At 36.1% G+C, this 23,328-nt stretch overlaps 1 pseudogene; it reads right to left on the reverse strand.

The window, feature by feature from the left end:
* The window catches only part of LOC117701834 (von Willebrand factor D and EGF domain-containing protein-like), a 79,758-nt pseudogene extending 59,873 nt beyond the window's left edge, over window positions 1–19,885 (reverse strand).
* Window positions 19,886–23,328: the final 3,443 nt, after the last annotated feature.

Here is a 23,328-nt window from a genome sequence, read left to right on the forward strand (position 1 = left end):
ATTTTGATTATATTTATTCATTATTTTCTAAGTGCTAATTTCTTTAGCAAACTAATATCAAAATATAATAGTGCCTAATTTATAGGGATGAATAGAAGTTCATCCAAAATTACGAAAAGCAAAATTTCTTCTAATGTTAAATTTTTTACTTCCGTTCACATACCGTGATTTTTCTTCCTAAATAAGATTCAGTTATTCTGATATTGCTTGATGATGACTCTTGGCTCTTTACGAATAAATATGGTGGAGATTGGTGTAACTGGCCACTACACATATCAAAAGTAACGATGTCACCTTCTTCTTTTGCAACAAAGCCGCAGTTACATGCCACAGGATAGTGAAGGCTCCCACAGTCCCGCTGACGTACATGAACTTCAAAATCACGTGACATACTCTTATAAAGCACAAATGTTCCAGTCTTGAAGTTGTCATATACTCTGGTATGAACAAAGGTCAACTACATTAAGAATAAGGATACAATATTATAACGATATAACTGTAATATTACAAAGTTCTTTAATGCATGCATCAGCAGGCAATGTATATGCTCTCAGAATAAGGAATTTGTATTTTCAGCACATTTATGGGTCTGAAGATATGTGTCTGTGATATGTGTCTGTGAATGATTCAAAGTGGCCACAAACAGTTCAACTCTTTCCCACATCTCTGTCTGTCTCTTTACCCACCCAGCAGGCTTCACTCTTAAAGGAGAATATGTTTGCTGAGTGCACAGGCCCTTGGTTGTCTTCATTAGAGAAAGCATTTTCCAACGTGGGTATTACTTACTGGCTTTCAGTAACCAGTCTCTGTTAATAAAATCGTGAACTCTAGTTCCTTCTCTTATTTTCTATCTTAATTTTCTTCCACACTGTTTTACTTCTAGTACTACTATTATTGGTGTGAATCGTGTGTCTCTATCTCTTCTCCTATCCAAAGCTCAGCACCATGGCAACGAACGTTCTTGACTTCATTCACTGCCTTACCTTCAGCACGTAGAACAAGGCTTGTCACCTGCATATTTTATAAGTAATCTCACTGAAAGAAGACAGATTAAGTACATCACCACTCTGCTTTCTTGAGGACTCCTCACTGAGGAGACTTCTAAATCTCCAAACTATGAAAGATTTCTGCATAACTGATTAGTCCTGACAACTTTTCAATACTCATCAAAACGTGTGAAGTGCTATTTATAGTGGAGGATTTTATCACGATGTCACTCAGGAATAATCTTACTGACAGCTATCACACTATGTTTAAAACACCTGTCAGGTATCATGAAGAAAGTTTTTACTAGACGATGAGTTGTCTCTCTTCTTAAGGATGTCTTAGCATGACAAGGCCCCCAGAACAGCGTGACTAAGCTTAACTATTCCTATGCAGACAGTAAAATCAATATCATTTTGATACCCTTCTCATTACTTGGGACATTTTACTTAATTCCAGAAACAATTATAAAGGATTTCATGGTAGAAAAAAATCGATTTTGAAAACTGGCATTCTTCTCTTTAATTAAAGTTAATTAGTATTAAAATAAATATAGTGAATTAGCTTAGTCATTTTACATAAACCTCATAGATTGTTTTGTAATTTTATAAACATACAACACAGTAAATACTCTTAGTTATAATAAATGACTTAATATAAAAATAAGTAGGTGGCCAAGCACAAGTGATTATGTACATTTGTAATATTCTTCAATAATGTCTTCACTTGTAATAATCCAAAATTTCAGGTCCACTAGTTATCTGCATTATTTACTAAGGACTGGAATTAAGGCAAAAATATTCTACACAAATACACTAATGTCTAGAAACAAACCAGTAAAAGTGCAAACATTGAAAAGATAAGGAAATGATAAAAGAGTGTTTTAAAACAAAACATGGAAAAAAAAAAAAAAAAAAGAAAACAAAAGCCACTGATAAAAGAAAAGATCAGGACATTACCTGCCATCAAAGGTAATTATGTGTAAGTCAGTAAATGAATAGCAATAAGCAGATGGGACATCTTTGACTTTGATCTGCAGAAGAAGCATATATTTAAAGGTTAACATTGATTGCTGGCTAGTAAATTAGTTAGCAATTAAAATTAATATTCAGTAAATTCTTATTTTATAGTTACTAAAATGGAATTGTTTAAAATAAAAAATATTAAGTAATTTTTAAAATGATTTATTTCTATAATGCATCTGTATGTGTTTATATGCTAAGTGTGAGCAGGTGACCACAAAGATGAGAGTGGATGTCAGGTCTCCTAGAGCAGAAGTTACAGTCAGTTGTTAGCTGCCTCCGATGGCACTAGAAACCAAACTTGAGTCCTCTAGAAGTCCAGAAAGTAAACTTAGACTTTTAGCCATCTCTCCAATTAATTTATAAATAAAAATATTGTTGGCACAAGTGTATATTTTAAATCTTAAGTTATAAAGGTTATTTTTCTGATTAGTCAACCTGGACGCTGTCTGGAGTGTATCTGTCCCACAAGAAAACATCATTAACTATAGGTTCCACAATGATGTCTGTAAGTCTGTCTCCATCCTGGGAAAAGTCTGTCACAGCAGTGTAGTATACTACAGCCTGGCTACATATTCCATCAGCACAAGAGTTCTGGTGAAGGTCCACGTGGCAGGAAGACAATGCCAAATTTAAACCGAGGTGTTCTTTACCTATTTAGGAAGAAAAAAATATCATCTTAAAAGTTTTTTTTAAGATACATACAAATCAAATGTAGTTACTTGATCAATATGAAACAGACTAAATATTATTATTAAATATTTTTCTTTAAAATTACTTTAATGTTTGTTTGAATTAAAATAAAGCTGCTGAATCTACTTTATAGATAAATATTAACTTTAAATATGTATACATATATACAAATACACTACTATTTTCAATAAAGTTAAAAATACATATTCATTTAGATAGAATTCAAAAGCAATAAATAACAGGTAGGAGAAGGTAATAAATATTTTAGTAGAGTAGTTCATCAACTTAAATATATACATGCTATTCAGCATAAATTTTGACATCCAGTAAGAAAATGATGTGGGTCTCTTGAATGTGATCATGAGTAATAAACTTATTTCCCCTCATAAGCATCAGAACTTCAAAATGATCTGTTTATGTAACAAAAAAAAGGGAAATAATCTTGAGAGGAAATAGTAACATAAAATGAAAACATAACTTTAAAAAGTGGCATAGCTCATTTGCATAATTTCTGTTCTTCCCATAAATGAAAGAACATGCCCCCAGATTGGGTATAAAGTAGCAGGTTTTCAAATTCAATTCAGGACCACAAAGCCTTCCTGAGACTCTAGAAGGAAGAACTTAATTCTAAAGACTGTCTTCTTTACACTCACAAGGATTTTACAGGTACAAAATTACAGTAGACACATAAAAGTATACTGTACTGGGTTCAAGATCCCAGGGAAAATGTTTTCCCTTCTTTCCTTCCTCCCTTCCTCCCCTCCTTCCTTCCTTTCCTCCCTTATTCCTTCCTCTTTCTTTCTTTCTTTCTTTCTTTCTTTCTTTCCTTCTTTCTTCCTTTTTTTCATTTGTTCTTTCTTTCTTTCTTTCTTTCTTTCTTTCTTTCTTTCTTTCACTTGTTCTTTCTTTCTTTCTTTCTTTCTTTCTTTCTTTCTTTCTTTCTTTCTTTCAGATGGCATTTCTCTGAAACTAGGTCAGTAGACCAGGCTGGCCCCAAACTCAAAGATCCACCTGTCTCTGCCTCCCAAGCACTGAGACTAAAGGTGTGTGCCACCACTTCCTGGCCTATGATTCCCTTTTTATTTTCCTAGAAATACATTTTTCTCACACACATAAAAAATAATGGAAACATCCAAATTCCTTAGATAGCTTCCTGAGGAGAGTGTGGAATATGCCTAGTTCGGGTACAGTCTATGACTTCATTTCTCACGTTTTCAGTATGAAGGCCAAGATTGTTTTCATGAAGCCTGTACATCAGCTGCACAGCTTCTGTAAAAACATATAAACATGTTCTTTGTCATGTAGATATTGGGTAGAAGAGAAGGGAAAGAATATCCAGAATGAAATCAGAAATTTCTCTCTGGAAATAGCAAGTTTTAATTGACAAATCGTACACATAAGCTATAAAAGCACATTTATGCTATTTTTATTATTATATCAATAATTGCCTTAATTAAAGAAACCAAGAGTGTGTAAATATATTTGACAGTATACTTCTAATAAAAAGAAATGTTTGCTTAGCATAATTTAGATAGTTTCAATCATGTGTGTCTCTATGCTTCCCAGAAGTGTAGATTGAACTGGAATTATGTCCAAGGTCTGAGCTGTAGTAAAATTCACAAGCTTGATGTACACAGGCCTCTAGATGTCTAAGTGCCCAGGTAGGCATCTTCTAAGCATATGCAATTGTCAAGGCCCCCAGCATGACATCTTTGAGTTCTTTTTTATGCCTTTTGATTCATCTTTTTAAATTTTAATCAATTTATTTGCATACATCAAACAGAAAACTAAACTGGGCCTGTTAATGTTTTCACCTCTCTGATTTAGGTGTTACAAGGCCATCAACACCTAGATACCCCGTGTTTGATGAGGTTCTACTGAAAATGCTTTATTCTATGAAGAATATACGATATACAAACAGAACTGTCATTTCTCTTTACATGTTCTGTTTTAATGAGAAAATCTTTTGTTCTGGTGAGAGGAATTTGAAAACTGGGAAAGAACTCAAGCAATCCAGCCACAGGTACACACATTTGCTCTCTTTGCTGTTCCATCTTGCTCTAGGGAGCAATTTCCCTCTATATATTGCCTTAGTCCTGATCTATAAATGGTCATGCATCATGGTATTCATGGGATTAGTCATTTATATGAAGAACATTAAGACAAAATATCCCCCTTGAAGCTTACACTGGGGAGAGAAGTATAAAGAACTCACTATGAGACCCGTGCTTTATAAGCTTCAACTCTGAGTATATCACAAAATTATTTTCAGCAAAGGCGATTTGGAAAACTAACGTTGTCTCCATCTCTGACAACAAAGCAAAGACAAGAAAAGATATGAGGCAGAGGAGAAGGGGAATGATCAACTAGGAAAACATAGAAAAAAAAGGAAAGAGAACAAATGACAACATGGAGCAGATAGTTCACTAGTACGTTTCAGCAAGAAAAGGAAGAAAAAAACACCATGAATTGCTTTGCCAATCATCGATTCAACCTTATATCAGATCATTATTATGATACACCTATTGTTTGATGTAAGCAAAGAACACATTTTTTAATGTGAGCACATTTCAGGGACTCTCTATAAAAGAGAACAAGGATCAGTCATTGCCTGACATATAATAAACCAAAATGAACTTAGTGTGTTACCTTGTTCGATGGTTTTCAGTTTTAATGAGATTTTGCATCCTTGATCAAGCTCACTAAATTCAGAGCAAACAATAGGAACTGTACTCTCTATCCTCAGCTGGAATTCCTTTCCATCTTCTGATATAGTGTCCAGTTCGGGTTTTAACTAGCATGAGAAAATACTGCATTTTAAGTTCAAATATAATGTATTTCTAGGAGTTCATCTTGAAGACATGCTATTTTGTTTTGTTACCCCAGCAGACTATCTTTTGCTTAGTGAGCCATTAATAGCTTAATCATTCAGTTTTATTTAAGTAAACAAGGTCAGTTAACATCGAGCCAGTAAAAAATATAAGTCACTTTGCACTGATACGCAGAGAGTTCCACTACCAGCCCCACTTTGAGATTAGGCTCTGTAGTTTCCCCAATATAGGCTGGATAGGCATGTGACCAAGCTGCTTCATTGATTCTGGAGAATGAAGGATGAGAGATTGTGCCTTTTCTTCAATTGTTTGCTGTTGTTTATTGACACACCAGAGAAGAACCAAGTGATTCTCAAGGACTTATTGTCACCATTGAAATGTATGTATTACTTAATACATAAGCCGGAATGTCATCACCTTCACTACTCCGCTCCTCAGCTTGTTTCTGTCTGCTTTTTAAAACGTTAGACTTCCTGAGATGTACTACTACAACTTGAGACCACTCCAGTCCACGGGGCAGTCATATGTGGAAGCAGGGATCTTTCCTTGTTTTCCCATAGCCTCAAGTCTTAACGGTCTCTCAGAAGACTTGCTTCTTTTTTTGTTTTTTAATTTAATTTTTTTTTTTTTACTTATTCACTTTACATCCTGCTCAATGACCCTTCCCAGTAATTCCCTCCCACATTCCTTCCTCCATTCCCCTCAGCTTCTCCGCTGAGTGGGTGGGGCTGCCCTTGGTTATCCTTACCCCCCCAATTCCCACCTCTACCCTTCCAAGTACTTCAAGTCTCTATGAGGCTAGGCATTTCCTCTCCCACTGAGGCCAGACAAGGAAGCTCAGCTACAAGAATATATGCCACAGACAGGCAACAGCTTTTGCCAACAGCCCCCATTTCAGTTGTTAGGGACCCAGATGAAAACCAAGAGGCATATATACTATGTTTGAGCATGAGGCCTAGGTCCAGGCCGTGTATGTTCTTTGGTTGGTGGTTTAGACTCTGAGCATCCCCAGGGTCCAGGTTGGTTGGTCTTCCTGTGGACTTTCTATCCCCACTGGGATAGCAATCCTCCCTCCTATGTTTTTATAAGAGTTCCTAAGTTCCATTCACTATTTGGCTGTGGGTGTCTGTATCTTTCTGAATGAGCTGCTGAGTGGGGGCCTTTAAGAATTACTTGTGAGTGGGATTCCTCTGTTAGTCTAATAAGAAACAGTGACTCACCACTGACATTGTTTAGCTTTGACCCTATCAACGCAGATCCAAAGGTTACTGTGCTCCCAAGGTCAGCGCTCTCCTTGCTCTCCTACTGCTAGCTCTTCTGACAATGTAACTCAGTCTTCTTGACCTAAGGTCTGTCCGTGTGTGCATGCTACACAAAGGTTTTTATCTTGTCCCTAAGTCCTGTCCTCACAATTGACCAATCTCCCACATTGTCTTTGAACAAGAAATGAACCCCATGCAATCTCCAATTCCATTAGTGAGACCCCCCCACACACACACACTTCCACCTTCTGCCTTTCTGTACAGCCTAGTACTTCCCACTGCTCTGATTCCCTGACACTGCTTACCTGCTGGAAGAACCCATCACTCTCTCGATCCAGTGTGACCAGCAGTAACCAAAAGAATTGGGTATAGTTAGCACAATCATGGCAATCCATAAGCCCAGAACTGTGAGTCCTTTCGGCTTAAGTCCCAGGTGCTAGCACTTTGTCTGGTACTTCTCTTCAAACATTTACAATAATCAAGTGGTGGCATTCCGATAATATATAATAGAATATTTAACAGAATGACTTATGAAAATAGAGCTTTTCACTTATTCAAATTTGAGCTTTAGTCTTTCCTTCTCCCAAGTCTATGAGTTTGATGCCTTGACTTGGGAGGCTTTACCTTATCATGGTGTACAATTTTACATTCAGTAGAAGTTATACTTTGAATTTTTGTCTTTCCTGAGACTGGCAATATTCTGCAACATACTTTCTCATGATGCTAGGTAGTGGTGGCTATCTATAGCTCCCAGTAAGCAGTGGGTCACAAAGAGTAAACATCTAATATTCCACAGCGTGCTTATTGCTAAGTTGCAATGCCAGACAAAACTTGATTTCAGTAAATAAATTTTTGACTTGCACTTTTTTTTCAATTTATGATGAGTTTGCTCGGATGTGTCCATCATAAGCAAAGGAGCACCCCAAAGTCAGCTCATTCCCATGTGCCTTACAGCTTTTTTGTACGTGAGAGTCATTCAGGTTGTTCTTCAAAATGCAAATTTAGTCTAGACTTTCTGATTCAGTCTACAATGAATGCCCAGGAACCGTCACGGGCAAACTAGAAAATAACCTTTCTGGTTCATACTCAATGCTACACACCTTAATTCCAGCAAAAAATCCCTGGCTTTTAACAGCTATACTTTGCACATCTGGTTCTTCCACGTAAAAGACAGCAGCACTGCAAAATATCTATGAATACAGTTAAGAAATAATCATCTGGTAATGACATTATAAAGAAGCATGCAAATTATCTTTAAGTCTTTAATTTAATTGTTAGTAAATGATAAAATTAAGGACCAAGAGGTTAGAGAGTTAAGAGCACTTGGTGCTCTTGCAGAGAATTTAGGTTCCGTTTTTAGCATACACATAGAGATTCAGAGCTACCCACAATTCCAGATTCAGCAGATCCTATACCCTTTCTGAACTTCATGGATATCCAGTGAGCACATAGTACATACACTTACAGTCAAAACACTCACATATAAGATAAATTAAATTAAATTTTAAAAGGAATTAAACAGTTTACATACTTGCCTAAAATTTGAGAAAAATTCTATCACAAATATATTAGTTATTTGAACCTCAATATGAAGGATAGTGCACACACACATTAGAAATTATGCACACACACACTATAACTTATACACACACACACAAACACACACACTATAAATTATATACACACACTAGAACATTCAAAAAAGGCATTAGCAAAGAAAAATTAAGACACTGCTTTCCAATATATAAGACATATAATTTTATATATCTCATAAACATAAATATAGCTGTTTTTTTGTCTGAAAGAGACATTAATTTTAAAGACTCATCAAAAATCAGCAGATTGTTAAAAGGAGATACTTAAACATAGTCACGGAACGTACATTACTGACATATCTAACTGTAATGAAAAGCCAAGACTCTACTGCTTTATATGTCGAGGACAAAAGCAGCTATCAGTTTTTGGTTTGAAAATCAATGTATTCATGAAAAAAATGCAAGGTTTTGTTGTTGTTGCTGTTGTTGTTGTTGTTGTTGCTGCTGTTGTTGTTGTTTCAGTACATACCTTGTCTCCAAGTCTGAGATTTATGCCATCAAGCTCGAAAATGGAGAATGCCTGAAGAGTGCTCTCCTGTCTCAGCTCTTCTTTGATTTCTTGGGAAGAAAGCCTAGACCAGACTATCAGAAATCCTACAGACTTTTTTGTGGAGGGAACATCAAAAGTACACCTACAAAACACTTGGGAGCCCACCAGCTCCACAGTAACCTTGGGCCTTCCTGGAGGAGGGGGAGGCAGTACTGTGGAGAGCTGGCCTGAAAAGAGAAAGTGCAGTTGGTAAATTGGGAAGAAGAAAAGAAAAGAGGAGAGAAAGAGAGAAGGGGAGAGGAGGGGGGAGAGGAGGGGAAGGGAGAGGAGGGAAGGGGAGGGGAGGGGAGGGGAGGAGAGGAGAGGAGAGGAGGGGAGAGGAGGGGAGAGGAGGGGAGAGGAGGGGAGGAGGAGGGGAGAGGAGGGGAGAGGAGGGGAGAGGAGGGGAGAGGAGGGGAGAGGAGGGGAGAGGAGGGGAGAGGAGGGGAGGGGAGGGGAGGGGAGGGGAGGGGAGGGAGGGGAGGGGAGGGGAGGGGAGGCGAGGAGAGGCGAGGAGAGGAGAGGAGAGGAGAGGAGAGGAGAGGAGAGGAGAGGAGAGGAGAGGAGAGGAGAGGAGAGGAGAGGAGAAAAGAATCTTAGAGAAAAAGGACCCAAAGACTATCAATCCTGGACTTCCTTTAAGAAGACAGGGAAGCAATTTGGAAAAAAAATGATTATTTTCTGGCAGACAACATAGGAAAACACTCCAGTCTAAACTATGGTGAATACTGACTGGCACCAGAGTAACACCTCAAGCTTGCATTAGTCATACAGAACCTTTGCAAAGCCTGGATTGTGAAAATGGACTCATATTCCTCAAGCAATCATCAGTTCCAAATTACGGAACAGACAAAATTTAGTCACTAACCTTTGTAATTTCTTGCTCTACATATAACGATTTACCATGCATCAACTCAAGTACGTATTTTGTAATTTGCTTTTAGTCCTACTCATTTGGGTTGACAGAGCTGTTCATGTGTCATGGTTATGCTGTCAGTGAACTGTACTCAGTGCTTGGCAACTGTCTTATTCTTTTCCTTTTCTCAGAGGCTACACATATGACTGAAGTTTCTTCTAGGACCCATGAAGAGTTTACACTTTGTTTGTTTGGTTTTTAGTTCCAAGCATTTGTAAAGTTAAATCTAAGAATCTGTAAAGATTGTTTTGTTTTAGAAATAGAAAAATATTTGACTGATAAAATTTAACAAAATGCTTTAGTATATTCTGAAATGTTCATCTTTTTATTACGTACATTATTATTTTGTGACAATCATAAAGTTAACTGGAAAATTTTGAAAAACCTTGTCTTAAGGTCTTTTTTTAAAAAGTAACTTGCTTTCAGATTATTTAAGGAATCATTTTATTAGACACCATACCCCAAGGAGTACTTCAAATGGATTATTTTTTAGTTAACATAATAGCAACAAACATGTTGGAGTTTCTGGAGGAAGGGTCTTGTTAGATAGGTTGTGCTGGCCTCAAACTCTTAATCTTTCTGCATCAGTCTTCAGTCTTCTCAACACTGAAATTAACGTATTCCCAGCTACAACTATCCTAGTAATTGTTAAGCAAGTGACCATAGTCACAATGAGATTTTTTTTTTTTTTTTTTGCTCAGGTTGCTTCAATTTGTGTACAGTTTTGTATATCTTAAATTCTAAGTAATTACACAAATATTTTAAAGGATCACAATTTGTTGAAATAAGCAAATAAGTAAGTAAGTTTGCCTATTGCTTTCTATGGTTCCCAGTTTGAACCCAGGGCTTGATACAGGACAGACAAGCTCTGTCCTACCCTCTAGACCCCAAGTACCAATTGAAATGTGTTATTTATTCAAGAAAGATAATAGATTTTTTTCTTTAAAACAGATCCCTAATTAGGAAAATCCATGTCTAGTACACATAATAGACCAATAATCATATCACATTCTTATTGTTATAATGTCTAAGGACTATTGTTTTATTTTTATATTATAATCTAATATACGAAAGAAACAATAAAAATTATTTGTCTTCACAGGATCTAATGAAGCTGCGTAATGTTTTGGTACCAGATATACTGCGTGAGATGCCTGCATCAATCTGCAACTGGAAGACTGCAGAGAAGTAACTTAGAGCTATTAATCATAGCAACCAGATGAAAAGTCTACCTCCTAATTTTCAAGAATTGTATTTGTTTATAGACACAATGAAATGACTAATGTTTGTTTGTATTGAGGGACAGTCATCCAATGAAGTGAAAAACTTACAACTATCTTCCAACTATGATCAAAGATACCTACCTCTGTGTCTGACTTATAGTTTTAAAACATTTTTCCCATATTATAAAAAATGTTGCTATGACTATTGTGCTTCATGCTTGCTTGGACAGTTCTAGAAGGAAGAGCTTTGAAAGTAAAATAATAGGTACAAATAGGTAAAGTTTTATGAAAATTAATTTCAACCATCAATTTTCTTGTGAATGATTCTGCCAGTATTTACAGGTTTTTCTTTCCCCAAAACTGTACTTCTACCAACCTCAGGGATATGTTCTACATACACATTACAAAAGTTATTGTTAATGATGATGTCTATCATACTGGTGATGCTTGCATTGTCTCAACATTTAAAGCCATAGGACAAATATATTCACAAATATAACTACATCATATAAAACAATGTCATACACACCAACACAGCCACCTTCAATGTCCACCTCTCCAGGGCCACATGTGTGTAACTTCACATCAGAAATAGCTGTAAAAAGTTAAAGTTTGTATTTTTATTTCAATGACCATAAACATGGAAATTCACATATATCTAAGAACAGGTCTTTGGGAAAGTGCGTTTTAACATGAGCTTAAGACTTAGTTCTCTTTGGGTTTTTTTTTTTTTTAAATAAGAAATTTTCCCCTTTAAGGATATGATCAAACAGAGATGATCGATGGTCAGGGACTACATTTTGAAGTACTTGTAGCTTTCATACCTCCTTTGGGGTCTTCACTATTAAACATCAGAACACACTGATAATTCCAAATGTTTGGGCTGGAGGAGTGCAAAGCGATACTGTCGCTTTGAAAAACAACCTGGCATTTTTGTAAGTTATATTCATAATTGTCCCATTTTATAGGGATTTTACGCACACATTAATTTTGCTCTTTTGGCTTAGAAGATTTTTGTGACTGGGTCGTAATATTTTCATTCTTAATATAGGGTTTCTCTTATTAGCCCAGGCTGGCTGGGAAATTGCTATGTAACCCCAAACTGACCTCAAATTAATAACCTTTTGGTCACCTCAGTCTCCCCAAGTGCTAGGTTTTCACCAGAAAGCTTCCCAAAACTTTTTGGAATAATATCTTTTCTCTTGTGTGTCTGTCTTTCATTGTTTTGAGCAACACTGGCTTTGCAGAGGCTTATCTCTAGTCCCTCAGAACTAGAGATTTCTCTTCATTTATCCATAAGATTTTGCATAAAATGTTATTATTTCCATTTAATATGTTTGGAACACTTCCCACTCAGCCCGGTCTGAGTGACCTTTTGAAATAGTATTGAACTAGAAATATAACTTCTTGAATACAATGGAGCCATTGCTTTTAAGTGATTGTGTCTGGATACATATTTTAAGTGACTTAAAATATTCATCGAGGATGTCAAAGTAATAATAAAATTGTTCTTAATTATACCATTGTTCTTCTTCTCATATTATCTGTGAAATCTTTTTTTTCTGGGTTCTTTACCTTTACTTCCTTTTTTCTTCTATTGAAAATGGATTTTTCTCACACAATATGTCCTGAGTACAGTTTCCCCTTTTCTCTGCCTCTCCCGGTTCCACCCTCACATTGTCGTCCCTCCAGATCCACTCCCTTTCATCTCTCATTAAAAAGGAACAGTTTTCTGAGAGCTAACTACCAAACATTACAAAATAAAATATGGTAAAATTAAGCAAAAAGTTGGACTACAGCAATCCAACAGATGAAAGAGTCGCAAGCAGGAACCAGAGTCAGAGACCCACTCATACTCCCAGTAGGAGTCTCATAAAAACACTCAGCTGAACACTATAGCATAAATACAGAGGACCTGGTGCAGACCCATGTAGACCCTGTGTTTGCTGCATCAGTCTCTGTAAGGTCATGTGTACCTTGTTTCAATTGTGTCCCCAATATTCTTTCTCTCTCCCACTCTCTCTTCCTCCCCAGCCCCCTTCCTATTTGTGTATTCCTAGAGAATGAACCTTTCAGCATGCTAAGCATTCAGTCTACCACCTGCTCTACACAGCTGGTCCCAACGTGGTCTTTTCTAAACCATAGTTATGGATAAAGAATTACAGCTTTTGTTGAACTACTCAAAGAACTATATTTTAATTGAACAGATTGCCATTTATCTGAACTCCTGTTTATTGACTTCTGCTCATTTTTTCACTGTATTGTTCTGATTCCTCATTTATATTTTAATCTCTAAATTTGTAAGTTGAGGTACTTAATTTGCAAATTTTTATTTTATAAAAATAAGTGTTCAATCAACACTGATTTTAATTAGCTTCATTTAAAAACAATCTGGTTTTCTTGATTGGGCTCAAGATGACGTGAAGCTTGGTAAATATTGTACATCCCGTTTACAAAGAAGGTTCATTCTGTTTCCCTGGGTGTGGAGTTGCCTCAGAAATCACTTAGATCAAATTGGTTGACAGAGTTGCTTTGCTCTTTGCTTCTGCTGGCTTCATTTTATCAGTCAGAGTGGTTGGTGATGTGCAGTCTAATTGTCATGCTTCTCTGTTTCTCCTTGAATATGTTTCGCCAGTTTTGCATCACACAGTGTGCATCTGGTTCTGATTCAGTCCCTTGAATTGCTATATCTTATTATGGAAGTGGTATTCTATCATAAGGAAAAAACCTTGGTGTTTTTTGTTTTTTTTTTTTTTTTTTTTTTTTTTTTTTTTTGTCTTAATAGTATCTACCCTTTACTCTCTCCAATTGTACTGTTGTCACTATCAACTTTTTTAATCGGTGTTACATAGTTAGAATTGCTATCCTGTGTTTCCTTGAACTCATTATATTTTTTTATGTCATATGAATTTTCCCCAAGTGTTTTGCCAGTAGCTGTAGCTCTCCGAGTTTCAACCTAATCTCATTAAACAGTTCAGAACTTCCTGAAGATGGCACTACTGCCATACCTTAGAAGCCTTCTGTGCTCTCCTTTGCTCATGGGCATCCAACATTTCTGCTGTGCTTTCACTCTAAGCACATCCCCTCGGGGTATGCTGCCTGCTGTTGTGACTAGCTGATGATGACCCACTTGCTCTGATTATGGTCTGTGTCACCCTCCAGCTCTCAGTTGTCAATGCCATCTGATCTGAAGGGGCTTTCTCTTAGGGACTCCATGAGTATAAACTACATCCTTTCCTTGCCTGCAGCATACTCTTTCATACCAACTTTTAATCTTTCCATTAATATGATTAATTGCAATTTAGTAAATGCATAAATATCCTAAGGAATTATGGAAGAATTTAAATTATCCTCTAACCTATACCAAAGACATGCTTTATTGGTTAGAAGATAAATATTACTCCAACAATTATAACTGATGAGGTACTGTATGCATATTTTGTCTGAGAATTGCATCTAAGCTCAATGCTTCTTTTGCTTTGCCACTCGTACAAGTCATTTCTACCCCTTCCCTGTAAGCTCACTCATGCTTCACTATGGAACAAATGGGACATTCTACAGGAAAACTTTCTCCGGAATAAATGCCTCCAATCCTCTGATTGTTTTATCAAGTCTACTTGGAAATCCCTTAAGACTTCATACAATTGTTCTGATTGGACCTAAGTTCTTCAATGAACTGAAGATCCCACAGCTGTTACCACTGGTTCTCTTAAGTCATCTTCTGGTATGTCTCCTCCTTACTCTGTTTTCATCATATTTTTTCATGTCTACCTAATTTCTCCTCATCCAGATATCAATTCAGACTCGTCAACTGTTTCCAAAGATTTCCAGAACTAATTTTTTAAATACAACGTCCTCCTATTAGGTCCGTTGCCTCTTGTAATGCCTGGCTTTTTTGTTTTTAAATTAAAAAGGTATTAATTTCAAATCAATTTGTTTTTTTATAAATATTTTAGCTTAAAATAATTTTAGATTCATACACACAAATATAACATAAAAACATCCTCATATACACCTCTGAGCCATTTTCTAAAATGTTGGCATATTATAAGGCCAGGATGTATTTGTCAAAATTAGGAAGCTGATCTTCCTACATCAAGATTAGATTAGACAAAAAAAATAATACAATTTCACCCACTGGTGTCCTCTTTTGTCCCAATATCTATTCCTGAAAATCATAGTGAATCACTCAGAAAGTTTTTCTTCAGTCTACTGGACAATTTCTTATTCTTTCCTAAAGTTTTCTGGCTCTTCTTTCTTCTAAAACTTATTACTCTCATCTGTTCTCATCTGTGTTAATACAAACTTTTTCATTATTAAGCTAAGATACTGGCCTCTGGAAAAAACACATCCAGTTCCTTATTGTAAGTGTGCAGATGCTCATGTTGTCTTCGGTTCAGTCTTCCGGTTTGATTAAACATAGCATCAGCGAGTCGTCTTTCTATGAAATCACTGTTGTGCTCTCTTTCCCATACACTATTATTTGCAAGCTAATTTTGTGATTCATATCAAAATTAAAATAAAGGGATTTATCTGGGTGGCACAGGAATTACAAACATGATTTGATATTGCTTTGTTTGTTTTTTCTGGTTTTACAGTTTTTGTAGCACTGGAGGTTAAAGCTATGCAGATTCTAGACAAGCATTCCATCATGAAAGTACATTACACTTACAATCGCAAACTCCTCTTTAGGGAATCTTTGCATGTGCAATGCAGAGATAGTCACTATCTTCTCTGTGAGTTCTATCCAGCTTACTTATGACTTGTTTGAGTATTCTTTTATGGGAGAGATCATACTTAATCTTGATTCTTACAGTAACCAACACCATGGCCTAAAGTAATTCTTGGCTCTGTATTTTGCTCAGAAAATTGCTAATAAAAAATTAAAATAATTCAGAGCTCCTAATTTTCGCATATTTGCTTGCTATCTATCACGTCTTAATTAGAAAGAGAAAGGACAAAAAGAAACCAAGATTCTTAAGCAATTCAGGTGTTATGTGTAGTAAGTTTGCTTTGATATCTTTACAGCAACATGATTTTTTTTTTTTTTTTTTTTTAGTATTTTATTTAGAGATTAATGCATATTCTAAACAACCGGGCTAATTTAAGCCAGAAATTTGGCTTTAATTTATCAATAAAGATAGACCAAGTCTCCTTCTCCCATTAGCTTATGACAGCCTATTGAGAATACAAGTTCACTCACGTACGTCTCTACAGTTAGGCGCTCGCAGTGTTATAAATGTCCCCTACCTTCAGCACAGTAGCCCATGCATCCCTGAGTGGGTTGCAGTAAGTACACGAAAAAGTCCCCGCAGTTTCGTACAGACACGGGGATTTGAAAGAGACAACAGTCTTTTTCAGTGCTAAACAAAAACTGCCAAGTGGCACACGCTGTCAGTTTCTTGATCTCGCCAGGAAGAGGCAGGGCTTCTGAATCCCTCAGGGACAGCCAAATGGGGGCCTGAGTTCCACAGTGGTTCATCTTTCATGTCAGAGGAAATAAAAGTTGAAGTCACTTAATTTCATACAAATAGGAAGAACTTTGTATTTTTTTCCGAATAATCTTCAAAATAGCAAATTATCAATTAGTTTGCAAATAAAATAACTTGGGGCTTGAGCTGTGGTTCAGCAGTTAAGAACACTTGCTGGTCTCCTAAAATACTGGGATTTAGATCCCAGAATTCTTATAGTGGCTCGTAACCATTCGTAACTTTGGATCCCTGGATATATTAATATATGTAATACATATATATATATACATATATACATATATACATATATATGTGTATATATGTATATATATATATATACATATATATACTAATTCTGTATACTAATCTATGTGTATTAATATGTAGCACAGATGCCAACTGATCTTGAATTTTTTTTCATGATTGCTGGAGATAACACATATTTGATATTAATTCAGAGTCAAGATGAAACAAAAAACCACAGAAAAGAAAGGTGTTATTTAGAATTTGATATAGAAAAATCATATAACAACATGGAAAAATGGAGTTAAAACATGTTTGAAGCCTGCTATCAATATTCTTTTCAGGTAGCAAAATATAACTCAATGACAAATTAAGCTGGTAAAAAATAAGATAAAATTTTAAGAATAGTTGAAAGACTCATGACTTTGGACAAGGTACCAGTCATCATTCTCTGGTACTGAGCAGACAGCAGTACATGGTTTAAAGAACTCAGCTAAAGCATGGATGTAAATGCAGCATCTAGGCAGGAATAACCAATAATCATTAGGCCAAGTTAGCCATTTATCATGTTATCTCCACATTTAAAAGCAAAAGAAAATTATAAAGGAAAAGTTGATAGGTATGACTAATAATGATAAAATATAGAATATATAAGAATTGAATGAAGAAACTATTTGAAGTAGTTATTTTTTTAGCATACTGTTATTTATTGTTACATTATTGTATTTATTTTATTTTATTCAGGTCATTTTATTTATTTACAAATTCTAAGACCACAATTTCATAAGTCTCAAAAGATATACAAACATCTAATGAATGAATATGCAGTATCGAGAGATACCTTTTTATGTATTGCTATGGGAATTAAAATTATCATTATGTTTTATGTATTCCAACACCTTAAAAGATATTTCTTCATTAATTTTACTTATTAAAATTATAATTATACATATCATTTCTAAAACTTGCATGAAATAAATTATAATATATGAACATGCTAATGATGCAATAACTTACAAAATCATGCAAAAATTAAATAAGGGGAAATAGCGGAGCATGTTAATGACCTCTACAACCGAGGTGGGTTATGAAAAAAATCACTGCTATGTTCCCTGCCCTTTTTTTTTTACTGTTTTCTATTATTCATGTATATTACTTTAAACCCAACAAACAAGCAGAAGTGTATTTCAACAGGTTTGTATCATCCTGTGGAAAAAGGAAAAATATTTGATTGTTTACTTAACTGTTAAGGCCATGTATACAGTGGACACTTACTCACCACAAACAATATGAGGACATGTGACCATGTGCTGAATTTCAGGAACAAACAAGAGAAGCCATTTTATCCTCTCATTTCTATAAGGCTCTATGTTCAATTAATTTAGCCAAAGGAAGAGAATTCAAATATTAAGAACGTTGTGATTTCCCCCCGATTTTTTCTCAAGCTTTACTTTTACACTGAGCATTCCTTATGGCAGTTTTCTTATATACCTGGACTTACATCTAAAATTTGGCTTTTTGGCTGGCTAATGGGGTAACCAGGACACGTAAGCATAGAAATATATGTGTCCTGCATAGTTTAATGGAGAATGATTTCTGTTACATTGTGTTCCACAGCTGTGGAAATTATATAAGATATTGTAGTTTAAAACATTTTTGGAGCAAATGGAGGATACCATTACTATCATAGCCATTAAAGTAGGTATTAAGGAAATATTTCAAATTAAATTTATCTAATAAAATGAATATAACATGTCAGTAAGGGGAAAAGTACCTCCACACATTTGGTTGGCATCTCAGCAGGTCTGTCAAAGATGAGGATCGGTACCATCCAGGGGTGAGAGAATGGTCACAGATCATGTCTTGAGCAGCTGAATACTGAAGATACACTGTGTCAAAGTGGACGCTCCGGTAAGGACTCTGAAGAAAACTGGTGGCCCCCAGGAGAGCACTCGGGAGCTAGACAGAAAGGTGAGAATTTTTATGCCATGTGTTCTGTTCACCAGTTAAGTCTATGCTTAATATTTTATTCTCCCTCCCAAAGCAAGCAAATATACTCACTGTTGTACATACACAAAAGGCTCTCAGTCTATGAATATTTAAAACTATGTTAGTTTAAGAAAACTTTGTTTGAATACCCGGTAAATTTAACAAGCCTAAGAAGCCACAGATGAATGCCACCTGGTTAAGAAAATGTATTTCCAGAAATAAATCAAGTATTGACGATATTATTATTATTATTATTATTATTATTATTATTAATTATTCAAGTGAGAAATGCCTGTTTCTTTCGCACTCTTGCTTTTTCGGCCACACTTATGTTAATAAAACTGTTCAAGATTGACATGAAGGTACCAAGACAATTTATATCTTCAACCTTTAGAAATGATGCATGCAGCTTTTCTTCATGCTACAGATAATTGTGAACATCATTTACTTTCTGAAAAAAAAAACCTGACTTATAAGACTAAGTGACCTTTTGCTTAATATTCCTATCGGTAAGAGCACAAACACACTCAGAAAGGTAAAAAGAATTGGCTCTTTTTTTTGTGTCATTAACATCACTCTGCTAAACAGTTCTCTGTCATGTTTTCATGAAGTAGGAGAGGGTTTTTCCATCACGTTCCCTTTCGAGGCAGGAGACTGACTGCACTAAACCATGGAAAAGCTGCCATTGTGTGCAATACTAGCCCAGTGCTGTACTTGGCGACGACGCAACTTTCACCAATTGTTTCCAGAGGTGGCCTGAAGTGGCGATCATTAGTTTCTAACTAATTCAGATCCACTTTCCGGTATGGTATCCGGCAAAATTCGGCAAAGGTTCTTGCAGTACATTAAAGGAGTTTAAAGATCAAGAGATCTGAAATGAACAAAAGAAACGAAAACAGGACCAAGGGATTCCAAAAAGAAGTTTGAACAACCTGAGCTTAAAAGCAAATTCCAGGAGCAGCTGGCTGAGAAAGGCGCCGAGATGGTGGCAGGGTCAGGGGAAACGCCACTGATTCAGCTGCAAAAGCTGGTCCTAACGCTCAGCTTCAGCCACCTACCTTGCTGGCCTTCTCCCGGACCCGGAACATCAGCACGGTCAACAGCCGTGCCCAAGCTCGGCCCTGCATCACTGGGGTTGTGTGTGCGTCACAGCCTGTATCACAGATCTGGAGAACCTGGCCTCAGCCCTCCACTCCCTAGACTTTTCAGAGTCTGTTCCAGCCCAGCCTTCATAGGAGCTATGAGACCTCTATACCAAATCAGTCCTTCTAAGGGAGACTTCTAGTTCTTAGCGCCAGCCCTAGACTCCTCCCAACCCTGGTTACCCACCTCCTCTGAAAGCCACGCCCAAGCTGTCCATGGGAACCCAGAGCACACAGCAGGTCTTGGGTATCCCAATCACCCAGGATGTCATCTGCATTAGCATAGCCTGCCAGGAGCTCTGGGATTTAGCTCAGACTGTGGCTGTGGTAACCAAATAGTGAGAGACTGCTGGAATGCAAGCTCTCCAAGAAATCTTGACTGTTTTGGTGGGATTTGGAAAGGAGGGTTTTGTTTTTTTGTTTGGTGTTTGTTTGTTTGTTGTTATTCTTTGGCTGTAGGGTGCCACATCTTAGATCAGGCTGACTTTGAACTTACAATTCTTCTTTGGCCTTCTTAAATTCTGGTACAGCCACACAGTCAGAAAAAGTAAGTGACCTACCTGTCAGCTAAACTGCCCTATTCCCTAGATTCAGCCCCAAATACAAATTCCACTGCCCTTTCATACCTCAATGCCTTCCCAAATGCTAGGCCACTAATCCCCAACTCTGGAAGACTTCAGCTGTTCAAGTGCCAGTTATACCAGTCAGAAGAACAGAGACAACCCCACACACCAGCCCCCAGCCCTCAGCTGCACCAAAGGCTAGGATAACCCTCAGAAGTCCAGCTCCAACATGGTCAGAGACTCCATACTGATTATGGGGTCATGCTGGCCACCAGATATCCAGGCTTAAAAGAAAAAAAAAAAAAAAAAGCCCAAAACATAAACAGAAACAAATGGTCCAAACACCATCCAACAACAACAAACTCAAAATCAGCACCTAAAGCTCATTAATTATCTCAAAGCCAAATAGCAATATTAGAACACAATGGACAACAGTCAGGGCCATATGGCACAACCAGACCACAGCTATTCAATGATAGCAAGACCTGAATATCTCAATACAGCTGAAGCACAAGAAAATGAACTGAAAATAAACTTCATGAAAATGATGAAGGAACTTAAAGAGGAAATTTTAAAAATCTCTTAAAAAATAAAGGAAAAGACAAATTATAAAAGGAAGAAGTCAATATATCCCTTAAAGAATACAAAAAAAAAGGAGAAAAAAACAGAAAAAGAAAATAAAAAAAAAAAAAAAAACAGATGAACAAAACTGTTCAAGACCTGAAAATGAAAATGGAAGCAATTAAGAAAACACAAAGGAGGAAATTAGGAAATTCTGGAAATGGAAAACCCAATGAAGTGAGCAAGAACTACAGATGCAATCATCACCAACAGACTATAAAAGATAGAAGATACTCTCAAGGGTTGTAAATGAAATAGAAGAAATAAAAATTCAATCATCATAGGTCAAAAAAATGTTAAATCTAAAAAATGTCTAATACCAGAACACCCAGGAAATTTGGAATTCTATAAAAAGACCAAATCTAAAAATAATAGGAAAAGAAGAAGAAGAAAAATCCCAGCTCAAAAACTCAGAAAATATATGTAACAAAATTATAGAAGAATTTTCCTAACCTAAAGAAACAGATGCCTATAAAGGTACAAGAAGCTTATAGAACACCAAAGAGATTGGACCAGGAAATAAAATTCTCGTGCCACATAATAAAACACTAAAGACAACAAAGAAAGAATATTAAAAATTACAAGGGGAAAATGCAAAGTAACCTACTAAACCACAGACAATAAATAATATTATACTAGCAAATCCAAATAAAGGGATCACACACACACACACACCCTACCATCACCAACAAACAACAGGAATTCATAATCAACGGGTCATTAATGTCTTTCAATATCAATAGACTCAATTCCCAATAAAAAGACACAGGCTAACAAAATGGATACAGAGAAAGGATCCTTCTGATGCATACAAGAAATGCACCTCAACATCAAAGATAGACATTACCTAGAATAAAGGGTTTGAAAAGATTTGTTAAAGCAAATGAACCCAAGAAGCATGTTGGCTTATCTATTCTTCTGGTATAAATATTCTAGTATCTATCAAAATAGACACGAAACTAAAATGAATTGAAAGATAAGGACATTTCATACTCATCAAATGAAAACCTCAAACAGATGACATCTCAATTCTTTTATAATCTATACCCCAAATCTAAGAGCATCTACATTTGTGAAAGAAACGTTTCTTAAATTACTCATCAAACCTCATACATAGTGGAAGACTTCAGTACCCCATTCTCACCAATGGACAGGTCATCCAGACAAAATCTAAAGAGAGAAATAATGGTGCTAACACACATTGTGATTCAAATGGACCTAGCAGATATCTACAGAACATTTCACTCAAACAAAAGAAGTTACCCTCTTCTCAGCACCTCATAGAATGTTCTCAAAGATTAAACACAAACTGGTCACAAAGCAAGTCTCAAGAGATACAAGAAGATTAAAATAGTCACATATATCTTATCAGACCACCAGAGACTATCATAAAGATGGAGATCAAGAAGAACAGAAAAAACAGAAAGCCTACAAACATAGGAAAATTGAACAATTACTTGGTGAGTAACTTCCAGTTCCAGGCAGGAATAAAGAAAGAAGTTAAAGACTTTCTAGAGTTCTATACTAAAGAATATACAACACTTACCACACACTGAAAGCAGCATTATTAAGAGGAAAGGTCACAACTAAGTGCATTACAAAGAAATTGGAGAGAATTCATACTAGGAATTTAACAGCACATCTGAAAACTCTGGAAAAAAAAAAGAAGCAAGCACTGAAGAGGAGTAGAGGGCAGGAAATAGTCAAACTGAAACCAATTAAGTAGAAACAAAGAGAAAAATAATAAGAATCAATGAAACAAAGAGGTGGTTCTTTGAGAAAAATCAAAAAGATAGACAGATGCTTATCCAGTCTAACTAGAGACATAGAGAGACTATCCAAATTGACAAAATTAGAAATGAAAAGGTGGATATAACAATAGACACGGAGGGAATTCACGGAGGGATCATACTATAAAAACCTGTACTTCACAGAATAAAAAAAAATCTAAAGAAAATGGACAATTTTTTTAATAAATACTACTTATCAAATTTAAATCAAGATTAGATAGACAATTTAAATAAAGTTGTAACCACTAAGGAAGTAGAAGCAGGAAGCAATCATAAAAATTCTCCCAACCAACCAACCAAAAAGAAAAAAAAAATCCCCAGACCCACATGGGTTTAGTGCAGAATTCTACAAGACTTTCAAAGAAGACCTAGTACCAATATTCCTTAAATTATTCCACAAAGTAAAATAGAAGGAACACTGCTAAATTCATGAGGTCACAGTCACCTTGATACC

This window comes from Arvicanthis niloticus, unplaced genomic scaffold, assembly GCF_011762505.2.
Source record: "Arvicanthis niloticus isolate mArvNil1 unplaced genomic scaffold, mArvNil1.pat.X pat_scaffold_266_arrow_ctg1, whole genome shotgun sequence".
Classification (NCBI taxonomy): Eukaryota; Metazoa; Chordata; class Mammalia; order Rodentia; family Muridae; genus Arvicanthis; species Arvicanthis niloticus.